This window comes from Pungitius pungitius, chromosome 8 (assembly GCF_949316345.1).
Source record: "Pungitius pungitius chromosome 8, fPunPun2.1, whole genome shotgun sequence".
Classification (NCBI taxonomy): domain Eukaryota; kingdom Metazoa; phylum Chordata; class Actinopteri; order Perciformes; family Gasterosteidae; genus Pungitius; species Pungitius pungitius.
The window spans coordinates 8,057,319-8,070,279 of NC_084907.1; positions in this window are offsets into that span (position 1 = coordinate 8,057,319).

Below are 12,961 nucleotides of genomic sequence, written 5' to 3' on the forward strand. Positions count from 1 at the left end.
GAAAGTAACAATAATGATCAAAACGTAGTTGAGTGAATCAGGTTCTAAAACTAAACCTAATCCTTCATTCCATAAAGATAATGATGAAAACAGGTCATTTGCTTGATAGAAACAGTGTAAGCTAAAGCTTTCATGACAACGTCCGTTTTAGTTGTTTTCTCCTTCTGCAAAAGCTTTGAAAGTAACAAATATGGTCAAAACGTAGTTGAGTGAATCAGGTTCTAAAACTAAACCTAATCCTTCATTCCATAATAATAATGATGAAAAAATGTAATTTGCTTGTTAGAAACAGTGTAAGCTACAGTATTCTTCAAACAGTCCGTTTTAGTTGTTTTCTCCTTCAGCAAAAGCTTTGAAAGTAACAAATATGGTCAAAACGTAGTTCAGTGAATCAGGTTCTAAAACTAAACCTAATCCTTCATTCCATAATAATAATGATGAAAAAAGGTAATTTGCTTGATAGAAACAGTGTAAGCTAAAGCTTTCATCACACAGTCCGTTTTAGTTGTTTTCTACTTCTGCAAAAGCTTTGAAAGTAACAAATATGGTCAAAACGTAGTTCAGTGAATCAGCTTCTAAAACTAAACCTAATCCTTCATTCCATAATAATAATGATGAAAAAAGGTAATTTGCTTGTTAGAAACAGTGTAAGCTACAATATTCTTCATACAGTCCGTTTTAGTTGTTTTCTCCTTCTGCAAAAGCTTTGAAAGTAACAAATATGGTCAAAACGTAGTTCAGTGAATCAGGTTCTGAAACTAAACCTAATCCTTCATTCCATAATAATAATGATGAAAAAAGGTAATTTGCTTGTTAGAAACAGTGTAAGCTACAGTATTCTTCATACAGTCCGTTTTAGTTGTTTTCTCCTTCAGCAAAAGCTTTGAAAGTAACAAATATGGTCAAAACGTAGTTCAGTGAATCAGGTTCTAAAACTAAACCTAATCCTTCATTCCATAATGAAAATGATGAAAACAGGTCATTTGCTTGATAAAAACGGTGTAAGCTAAAGCATTCATCACACAGTCCGTTTAAGTTGTTTTCTCCTTCGGCGAAAGCTTTGAAAGTAACAATAATGATCAAAACGTAGTTGAGTGAATCAGGTTCTAAAACTAAACCTAATCCTTCATTCCATAAAGATAATGATGAAAAAAGTTAATTTGCTTGATAGAAACAGTGTAAGCTAAAGCTTTCATCACACAGTCCGTTGTAGTTGTTTTCTCCTTCTGCAAAAGCTTTGAAAGTAACAAATATGGTCAAAACGTAGTTGAGTGAATCAGGTTCTAAAACTAAACCTAATCCTTCATTCCATAATGAGAATGATGAAAAAAAAGGTAATTTGCTTGATAGAAACAGTGTAAGCTAAAACATTCATCACACAGTCCATTTTAGTTGTTTTCTCCTTCGGCAAAAGCTTTGAAAGTAACAATAATGGTCAAAACGTAGTTGAGTGAATCAGGTTCTAAAACTAAACCTAATCCTTCATTCCATAATGAGAATGATAAAAACAGGTCATTTGCTTGATAAAAACAGTGTAAGCTAAAGCATTCATCACACAGTCCGTTTTAGTTGTTTTCTCCTTCGGCGAAAGCTTTGAAAGTAACAACAATGGTCAAAACGTAGTTCAGTGAATCAGGTTCTAAAACTAAACCTAATCCTTCATTCCATAATGAGAATGATGAAAACAGGTCATTTGCTTGATAAAAACAGTGTAAGCTACAGCATTCATCACACAGTCCGTTTTAGTTGTTTTCTCCTTCTGCAAAAGCTTTGAAAGTAACAAATATGGTCAAAACGTAGTTGAGTGAATCAGGTTCTAAAACTAAACCTAATTCTTCATTCCATAATGATAATGATGAAAAAAAAAGGTAATTTGCTTGATAGAAACAGTGTAAGCTACAGCATTCTTCATACAGTCCGTTTTAGTTGTTTTCTCCTTCGGCAAAAGCTTTGAAAGTAACAATAATGGTCAAAACGTAGTTGAGTGAATCAGGTTCTAAAACTAAACCTAATCCTTCATTCCATAATGATAATGATGAAAAAAAAGGTCATTTGTTGTTAGAAACAGTGTAAGCTAAAGCTTTCATCACACAGTCCGTTTCAGTTGTTTTCTCCTTCGGCAAAAGCTGTGAAAGTAACAAAATGGTCAAAACGTAGTTCAGTGAATCAGGTTCTAAAACTAAACCTAATCCTTCATTCCATAATAATAATGATGAAAAAAGGTAATTTGCTTGTTAGAAACAGTGTAAGCTACAATATTCTTCATACAGTCCGTTTTAGTTGTTTTCTCCTTCTGCAAAAGCTTTGAAAGTAACAAATATGGTCAAAACGTAGTTCAGTGAATCAGGTTCTAAAACTAAACCTAATCCTTCATTCCATAATGAAAATGATGAAAACAGGTCATTTGCTTGATAAAAACGGTGTAAGCTAAAGCATTCATCACACAGTCCGTTTTAGTTGTTTTCTCCTTCGGCGAAAGCTTTGAAAGTAACAATAATGGTCAAAACGTAGTTGAGTGAATCAGGTTCTAAAACTAAACCTAATCCTTCATTCCATAATGAAAATGATGAAAACAGGTCATTTGCTTGATAAAAACGGTGTAAGCTAAAGCATTCATCACACAGTCCGTTTTAGTTGTTTTCTCCTTCGGCGAAAGCTTTGAAAGTAACAATAATGATCAAAACGTAGTTGAGTGAATCAGGTTCTAAAACTAAACCTAATCCTTCATTCCATAAAGATAATGATGAAAAAAGTTAATTTGCTTGATAGAAACAGTGTAAGCTAAAGCTTTCATCACACAGTCCGTTGTAGTTGTTTTCTCCTTCTGCAAAAGCTTTGAAAGTAACAAATATGGTCAAAACGTAGTTGAGTGAATCAGGTTCTAAAACTAAAACTAATCCTTCATTCCATAAAGACAATGATGAAAAAAAAAGGTAATTTGCTTGATAGAAACAGTGTAAGCTACAGCATTCTTCATACAGTCCGTTTTAGTTGTTTTCTCCTTCGGCAAAAGCTTTGAAAGTAACAATAATGGTCAAAACGTAGTTGAGTGAATCAGGTTCTAAAACTAAACCTAATCCTTCATTCCATAATGAGAATGATGAAAACAGGTCATTTGCTTGATAAAAACAGTGTAAGCTAAAGCATTCATCACACAGTCCGTTTCAGTTGTTTTCTCCTTCGGCAAAAGCTGTGAAAGTAACAAAATGGTCAAAACGTAGTTCAGTGAATCAGGTTCTAAAACTAAACCTAATCCTTCATTCCATAATGAGAATGATGAAAACAGGTCATTTGCTTGATAAAAACAGTGTAAGCTAAAGCATTCATCACACAGTCCGTTTTAGTTGTTTTCTCCTTCGGCGAAAGCTTTGAAAGTAACAATAATGGTCAAAACGTAGTTGAGTGAATCAGGTTCTAAAACTAAACCTAATCCTTCATTCCATAATAATAATGATGAAAAAAGGTAATTTGCTTGTTAGAAACAGTGTAAGCTACAGTATTCTTCATACAGTCCGTTTTAGTTGTTTTCTCCTTCGGCAAAAGCTTTGAAAGTAACAAATATGGTCAAAACGTAGTTCAGTGAATCAGGTTCTAAAACTAAACCTAATCCTTCATTCGATAAAGATAATGATGAAAACAGGTCATTTGCTTGATAGAAACAGTGTAAGCTAAAGCTTTCATCACACCGTCCGTTTTAGTTGTTTTCTCCTTCTGCAAAAGCTTTGAAAGTAACAAATATGGTCAAAACGTAGTTCAGTGAATCAGGTTCTAAAACTAAACCTAATCCTTCATTCCATAAAGATAATGATGAAAACAGGTCATTTGCTTGATAGAAACAGTGTAAGCTAAAGCTTTCATCACACCGTCCGTTTTAGTTGTTTTCTCCTTCTGCAAAAGCTTTGAAAGTAACAAATATGGTCAAAACGTAGTTGAGTGAATCAGGTTCTAAAACTAAACCTAATCCTTCATTCCATAATAATAATGATGAAAAAAGGTAATTTGCTTGTTAGAAACAGTGTAAGCTACAGTATTCTTCATACAGTCCGTTTTAGTTGTTTTCTCCTTCTGCAAAAGCTTTGAAAGTAACAAATATGGTCAAAACGTAGTTGAGTGAATCAGGTTCTAAAACTAAACCTAATCCTTCATTCCATAATAATAATGATGAAAAAATGTAATTTGCTTGTTAGAAACAGTGTAAGCTACAGTATTCTTCATACAGTCCGTTTTAGTTGTTTTCTCCTTCAGCAAAAGCTTTGAAAGTAACAAATATGGTCAAAACGTAGTTCAGTGAATCAGCTTCTAAAACTAAACCTAATCCTTCATTCCATAATAATAATGATGAAAAAAGGTAATTTGCTTGTTAGAAACAGTGTAAGCTACAATATTCTTCATACAGTCCGTTTTAGTTGTTTTCTCCTTCTGCAAAAGCTTTGAAAGTAACAAATATGGTCAAAACGTAGTTCAGTGAATCAGGTTCTAAAACTAAACCTAATCCTTCATTCCATATTGAAAATGATGAAAACAGGTCATTTGCTTGATAAAAACGGTGTAAGCTAAAGCATTCATCACACAGTCCGTTTTAGTTGTTTTCTCCTTCGGCGAAAGCTTTGAAAGTAACAATAATGGTCAAAACGTAGTTGAGTGAATCAGGTTCTAAAACTAAACCTAATCCTTCATTCCATAATGAAAATGATGAAAACAGGTCATTTGCTTGATAAAAACGGTGTAAGCTAAAGCATTCATCACACAGTCCGTTTTAGTTGTTTTCTCCTTCGGCGAAAGCTTTGAAAGTAACAATAATGATCAAAACGTAGTTGAGTGAATCAGGTTCTAAAACTAAACCTAATCCTTCATTCCATAAAGATAATGATGAAAAAAGTTAATTTGCTTGATAGAAACAGTGTAAGCTAAAGCTTTCATCACACAGTCCGTTGTAGTTGTTTTCTCCTTCTGCAAAAGCTTTGAAAGTAACAAATATGGTCAAAACGTAGTTGAGTGAATCAGGTTCTAAAACTAAAACTAATCCTTCATTCCATAAAGACAATGATGAAAAAAAAAGGTAATTTGCTTGATAGAAACAGTGTAAGCTACAGCATTCTTCATACAGTCCGTTTTAGTTGTTTTCTCCTTCGGCAAAAGCTTTGAAAGTAACAATAATGGTCAAAACGTAGTTGAGTGAATCAGGTTCTAAAACTAAACCTAATCCTTCATTCCATAATGAGAATGATGAAAACAGGTCATTTGCTTGATAAAAACAGTGTAAGCTAAAGCATTCATCACACAGTCCGTTTCAGTTGTTTTCTCCTTCGGCAAAAGCTGTGAAAGTAACAAAATGGTCAAAACGTAGTTCAGTGAATCAGGTTCTAAAACTAAACCTAATCCTTCATTCCATAATGAGAATGATGAAAACAGGTCATTTGCTTGATAAAAACAGTGTAAGCTAAAGCATTCATCACACAGTCCGTTTTAGTTGTTTTCTCCTTCGGCGAAAGCTTTGAAAGTAACAATAATGGTCAAAACGTAGTTGAGTGAATCAGGTTCTAAAACTAAACCTAATTCTTCATTCCATAATAATAATGATGAAAAAAGGTAATTTGCTTGTTAGAAACAGTGTAAGCTACAGTATTCTTCATACAGTCCGTTTTAGTTGTTTTCTCCTTCGGCAAAAGCTTTGAAAGTAACAAATATGGTCAAAACGTAGTTCAGTGAATCAGGTTCTAAAACTAAACCTAATCCTTCATTCGATAAAGATAATGATGAAAACAGGTCATTTGCTTGATAGAAACAGTGTAAGCTAAAGCTTTCATCACACCGTCCGTTTTAGTTGTTTTCTCCTTCTGCAAAAGCTTTGAAAGTAACAAATATGGTCAAAACGTAGTTCAGTGAATCAGGTTCTAAAACTAAACCTAATCCTTCATTCCATAAAGATAATGATGAAAACAGGTCATTTGCTTGATAGAAACAGTGTAAGCTAAAGCTTTCATCACACCGTCCGTTTTAGTTGTTTTCTCCTTCTGCAAAAGCTTTGAAAGTAACAAATATGGTCAAAACGTAGTTGAGTGAATCAGGTTCTAAAACTAAACCTAATCCTTCATTCCATAATAATAATGATGAAAAAAGGTAATTTGCTTGTAAGAAACAGTGTAAGCTACAGTATTCTTCATACAGTCCGTTTTAGTTGTTTTCTCCTTCTGCAAAAGCTTTGAAAGTAACAAATATGGTCAAAACGTAGTTCAGTGAATCAGGTTCTAAAACTAAACCTAATCCTTCATTCCATAATGAAAATGATGAAAAAAAAAGGTAATTTGCTTGATAGAAACAGTGTAAGCTACAGCATTCTTCATACAGTCCGTTTTAGTTGTTTTCTCCTTCGGCAAAAGCTTTGAAAGTAACAATAATGGTCAAAACGTAGTTGAGTGAATCAGGTTCTAAAACTAAACCTAATCCTTCATTCCATAATGAGAATGATGAAAACAGGTCATTTGCTTGATAAAAACAGTGTAAGCTAAAGCATTCATCACACAGTCCGTTTCAGTTGTTTTCTCCTTCGGCAAAAGCTGTGAAAGTAACAAAATGGTCAAAACGTAGTTCAGTGAATCAGGTTCTAAAACTAAACCTAATCCTTCATTCCATAATGAGAATGATGAAAACAGGTCATTTGCTTGATAAAAACAGTGTAAGCTAAAGCATTCATCACACAGTCCGTTTTAGTTGTTTTCTCCTTCGGCGAAAGCTTTGAAAGTAACAATAATGGTCAAAACGTAGTTGAGTGAATCAGGTTCTAAAACTAAACCTAATCCTTCATTCCATAAAGATAATGATGAAAACAGGTCATTTGCTTGATAGAAACAGTGTAAGCTAAAGCTTTCATCACACCGTCCGTTTTAGTTGTTTTCTCCTTCTGCAAAAGCTTTGAAAGTAACAAATATGGTCAAAACGTAGTTGAGTGAATCAGGTTCTAAAACTAAACCTAATCCTTCATTCCATAATAATAATGATGAAAAAAGGTAATTTGCTTGTTAGAAACAGTGTAAGCTACAGTATTCTTCATACAGTCCGTTTTAGTTGTTTTCTCCTTCTGCAAAAGCTTTGAAAGTAACAAATATGGTCAAAACGTAGTTGAGTGAATCAGGTTCTAAAACTAAACCTAATCCTTCATTCCATAATAATAATGATGAAAAAATGTAATTTGCTTGTTAGAAACAGTGTAAGCTAAAGCATTCATCACACAGTCCGTTTTAGTTGTTTTCTCCTTCGGCGAAAGCTTTGAAAGTAACAATAATGGTCAAAACGTAGTTGAGTGAATCAGGTTCTAAAACTAAACCTAATCCTTCATTCCATAATGAAAATGATGAAAACAGGTCATTTGCTTGATAAAAACAGTGTAAGCTAAAGCATTCATCCCACAGTCCGTTTTAGTTGTTTTCTCCTTCTGCAAAAGCTTTGAAAGTAACAAATATGGTCAAAACGTAGTTCAGTGAATCAGGTTCTAAAACTAAACCTAATCCTTCATTCCATAATAATAATGATGAAAAAAGGTAATTTGCTTGATAGAAACAGTGTAAGCTAAAGCTTTCATCACACCGTCCGTTTTAGTTGTTTTCTCCTTCTGCAAAAGCTTTGAAAGTAACAAATATGGTCAAAACGTAGTTGAGTGAATCAGGTTCTGAAACTAAACCTAATCCTTCATTCCATAATAATAATGATGAAAAAAGGTAATTTGCTTGTTAGAAACAGTGTAAGCTACAGTATTCTTCATACAGTCCGTTTTAGTTGTTTTCTCCTTCAGCAAAAGCTTTGAAAGTAACAAATATGGTCAAAACGTAGTTCAGTGAATCAGGTTCTAAAACTAAACCTAATCCTTCATTCCATAATAATAATGATGAAAAAAGGTAATTTGCTTGATAGAAACAGTGTAAGCTAAAGCTTTCATCACACAGTCCGTTTTAGTTGTTTTCTCCTTCAGCAAAAGCTTTGAAAGTAACAAATATGGTCAAAACGTAGTTCAGTGAATCAGGTTCTAAAACTAAACCTAATCCTTCATTCCATAATAATAATGATGAAAAAAGGTAATTTGCTTGATAGAAACAGTGTAAGCTAAAGCTTTCATCACACAGTCCGTTTTAGTTGTTTTCTACTTCTGCAAAAGCTTTGAAAGTAACAAATATGGTCAAAACGTAGTTCAGTGAATCAGGTTCTAAAACTAAACCTAATCCTTCATTCCATAATGAAAATGATGAAAACAGGTCATTTGCTTGATAAAAAATGTGTAAGCTAAAGCTTTCATCACACCGTCCGTTTTAGTTGTTTTCTCCTTCTGCAAAAGCTTTGAAAGTAACAAATATGGTCAAAACGTAGTTGAGTGAATCAGGTTCTGAAACTAAACCTAATCCTTCATTCCATAATAATAATGATGAAAAAAGGTAATTTGCTTGTTAGAAACAGTGTAAGCTACAGTATTCTTCATACAGTCCGTTTTAGTTGTTTTCTCCTTCAGCAAAAGCTTTGAAAGTAACAAATATGGTCAAAACGTAGTTCAGTGAATCAGGTTCTAAAACTAAACCTAATCCTTCATTCCATAATAATAATGATGAAAAAAGGTAATTTGCTTGATAGAAACAGTGTAAGCTAAAGCTTTCATCACACAGTCCGTTTTAGTTGTTTTCTACTTCTGCAAAAGCTTTGAAAGTAACAATAATGATCAAAACGTAGTTGAGTGAATCAGGTTCTAAAACTAAACCTAATCCTTCATTCCATAAAGATAATGATGAAAAAAGTTAATTTGCTTGATAGAAACAGTGTAAGCTAAAGCTTTCATCACACAGTCCGTTGTAGTTGTTTTCTCCTTCTGCAAAAGCTTTGAAAGTAACAAATATGGTCAAAACGTAGTTGAGTGAATCAGGTTCTAAAACTAAAACTAATCCTTCATTCCATAAAGACAATGATGAAAAAAAAAGGTAATTTGCTTGATAGAAACAGTGTAAGCTACAGCATTCTTCATACAGTCCGTTTTAGTTGTTTTCTCCTTCGGCAAAAGCTTTGAAAGTAACAATAATGGTCAAAACGTAGTTGAGTGAATCAGGTTCTAAAACTAAACCTAATCCTTCATTCCATAATGAGAATGATGAAAACAGGTCATTTGCTTGATAAAAACAGTGTAAGCTAAAGCATTCATCACACAGTCCGTTTCAGTTGTTTTCTCCTTCGGCAAAAGCTGTGAAAGTAACAAAATGGTCAAAACGTAGTTCAGTGAATCAGGTTCTAAAACTAAACCTAATCCTTCATTCCATAATGAGAATGATGAAAACAGGTCATTTGCTTGATAAAAACAGTGTAAGCTAAAGCATTCATCACACAGTCCGTTTTAGTTGTTTTCTCCTTCGGCGAAAGCTTTGAAAGTAACAATAATGGTCAAAACGTAGTTGAGTGAATCAGGTTCTAAAACTAAACCTAATCCTTCATTCCATAATAATAATGATGAAAAAAGGTAATTTGCTTGTTAGAAACAGTGTAAGCTACAGTATTCTTCATACAGTCCGTTTTAGTTGTTTTCTCCTTCGGCAAAAGCTTTGAAAGTAACAAATATGGTCAAAACGTAGTTCAGTGAATCAGGTTCTAAAACTAAACCTAATCCTTCATTCGATAAAGATAATGATGAAAACAGGTCATTTGCTTGATAGAAACAGTGTAAGCTAAAGCTTTCATCACACCGTCCGTTTTAGTTGTTTTCTCCTTCTGCAAAAGCTTTGAAAGTAACAAATATGGTCAAAACGTAGTTGAGTGAATCAGGTTCTGAAACTAAACCTAATCCTTCATTCCATAATAATAATGATGAAAAAAGGTAATTTGCTTGTTAGAAACAGTGTAAGCTACAGTATTCTTCATACAGTCCGTTTTAGTTGTTTTCTCCTTCAGCAAAAGCTTTGAAAGTAACAAATATGGTCAAAACGTAGTTCAGTGAATCAGGTTCTAAAACTAAACCTAATCCTTCATTCCATAATAATAATGATGAAAAAAGGTAATTTGCTTGATAGAAACAGTGTAAGCTAAAGCTTTCATCACACAGTCCGTTTTAGTTGTTTTCTCCTTCAGCAAAAGCTTTGAAAGTAACAAATATGGTCAAAACGTAGTTCAGTGAATCAGGTTCTAAAACTAAACCTAATCCTTCATTCCATAATAATAATGATGAAAAAAGGTAATTTGCTTGATAGAAACAGTGTAAGCTAAAGCTTTCATCACACAGTCCGTTTTAGTTGTTTTCTACTTCTGCAAAAGCTTTGAAAGTAACAAATATGGTCAAAACGTAGTTCAGTGAATCAGGTTCTAAAACTAAACCTAATCCTTCATTCCATAATGAAAATGATGAAAACAGGTCATTTGCTTGATAAAAAATGTGTAAGCTAAAGCTTTCATCACACCGTCCGTTTTAGTTGTTTTCTCCTTCTGCAAAAGCTTTGAAAGTAACAAATATGGTCAAAACGTAGTTGAGTGAATCAGGTTCTGAAACTAAACCTAATCCTTCATTCCATAATAATAATGATGAAAAAAGGTAATTTGCTTGTTAGAAACAGTGTAAGCTACAGTATTCTTCATACAGTCCGTTTTAGTTGTTTTCTCCTTCAGCAAAAGCTTTGAAAGTAACAAATATGGTCAAAACGTAGTTCAGTGAATCAGGTTCTAAAACTAAACCTAATCCTTCATTCCATAATAATAATGATGAAAAAAGGTAATTTGCTTGATAGAAACAGTGTAAGCTAAAGCTTTCATCACACAGTCCGTTTTAGTTGTTTTCTACTTCTGCAAAAGCTTTGAAAGTAACAATAATGATCAAAACGTAGTTGAGTGAATCAGGTTCTAAAACTAAACCTAATCCTTCATTCCATAAAGATAATGATGAAAAAAGTTAATTTGCTTGATAGAAACAGTGTAAGCTAAAGCTTTCATCACACAGTCCGTTGTAGTTGTTTTCTCCTTCTGCAAAAGCTTTGAAAGTAACAAATATGGTCAAAACGTAGTTGAGTGAATCAGGTTCTAAAACTAAAACTAATCCTTCATTCCATAAAGACAATGATGAAAAAAAAAGGTAATTTGCTTGATAGAAACAGTGTAAGCTACAGCATTCTTCATACAGTCCGTTTTAGTTGTTTTCTCCTTCGGCAAAAGCTTTGAAAGTAACAATAATGGTCAAAACGTAGTTGAGTGAATCAGGTTCTAAAACTAAACCTAATCCTTCATTCCATAATGAGAATGATGAAAACAGGTCATTTGCTTGATAAAAACAGTGTAAGCTAAAGCATTCATCACACAGTCCGTTTCAGTTGTTTTCTCCTTCGGCAAAAGCTGTGAAAGTAACAAAATGGTCAAAACGTAGTTCAGTGAATCAGGTTCTAAAACTAAACCTAATCCTTCATTCCATAATGAGAATGATGAAAACAGGTCATTTGCTTGATAAAAACAGTGTAAGCTAAAGCATTCATCACACAGTCCGTTTTAGTTGTTTTCTCCTTCGGCGAAAGCTTTGAAAGTAACAATAATGGTCAAAACGTAGTTGAGTGAATCAGGTTCTAAAACTAAACCTAATCCTTCATTCCATAATAATAATGATGAAAAAAGGTAATTTGCTTGTTAGAAACAGTGTAAGCTACAGTATTCTTCATACAGTCCGTTTTAGTTGTTTTCTCCTTCGGCAAAAGCTTTGAAAGTAACAAATATGGTCAAAACGTAGTTCAGTGAATCAGGTTCTAAAACTAAACCTAATCCTTCATTCGATAAAGATAATGATGAAAACAGGTCATTTGCTTGATAGAAACAGTGTAAGCTAAAGCTTTCATCACACCGTCCGTTTTAGTTGTTTTCTCCTTCTGCAAAAGCTTTGAAAGTAACAAATATGGTCAAAACGTAGTTCAGTGAATCAGGTTCTAAAACTAAACCTAATCCTTCATTCCATAAAGATAATGATGAAAACAGGTCATTTGCTTGATAGAAACAGTGTAAGCTAAATCTTTCATCACAACGTCCGTTTTAGTTGTTTTCTCCTTCTGCAAAAGCTTTGAAAGTAACAAATATGGTCAAAACGTAGTTGAGTGAATCAGGTTCTAAAACTAAACCTAATCCTTCATTCCATAATAATAATGATGAAAAAAGGTAATTTGCTTGTTAGAAACAGTGTAAGCTACAGTATTCTTCATACAGTCCGTTTTAGTTGTTTTCTCCTTCTGCAAAAGCTTTGAAAGTAACAAATATGGTCAAAACGTAGTTGAGTGAATCAGGTTCTAAAACTAAACCTAATCCTTCATTCCATAATAATAATGATGAAAAAATGTAATTTGCTTGTTAGAAACAGTGTAAGCTACAGTATTCTTCATACAGTCCGTTTTAGTTGTTTTCTCCTTCAGCAAAAGCTTTGAAAGTAACAAATATGGTCAAAACGTAGTTCAGTGAATCAGGTTCTAAAACTAAACCTAATCCTTCATTCCATAATAATAATGATGAAAAAAGGTAATTTGCTTGATAGAAACAGTGTAAGCTAAAGCTTTCATCACACAGTCCGTTTTAGTTGTTTTCTACTTCTGCAAAAGCTTTGAAAGTAACAAATATGGTCAAAACGTAGTTCAGTGAATCAGCTTCTAAAACTAAACCTAATCCTTCATTCCATAATAATAATGATGAAAAAAGGTAATTTGCTTGTTAGAAACAGTGTAAGCTACAATATTCTTCATACAGTCCGTTTTAGTTGTTTTCTCCTTCTGCAAAAGCTTTGAAAGTAACAAATATGGTCAAAACGTAGTTGAGTGAATCAGGTTCTGAAACTAAACCTAATCCTTCATTCCATAATAATAATGATGAAAAAAGGTAATTTGCTTGTTAGAAACAGTGTAAGCTACAGTATTCTTCATACAGTCCGTTTTAGTTGTTTTCTCCTTCAGCAAAAGCTTTGAAAGTAACAAATATGGTCAAAACG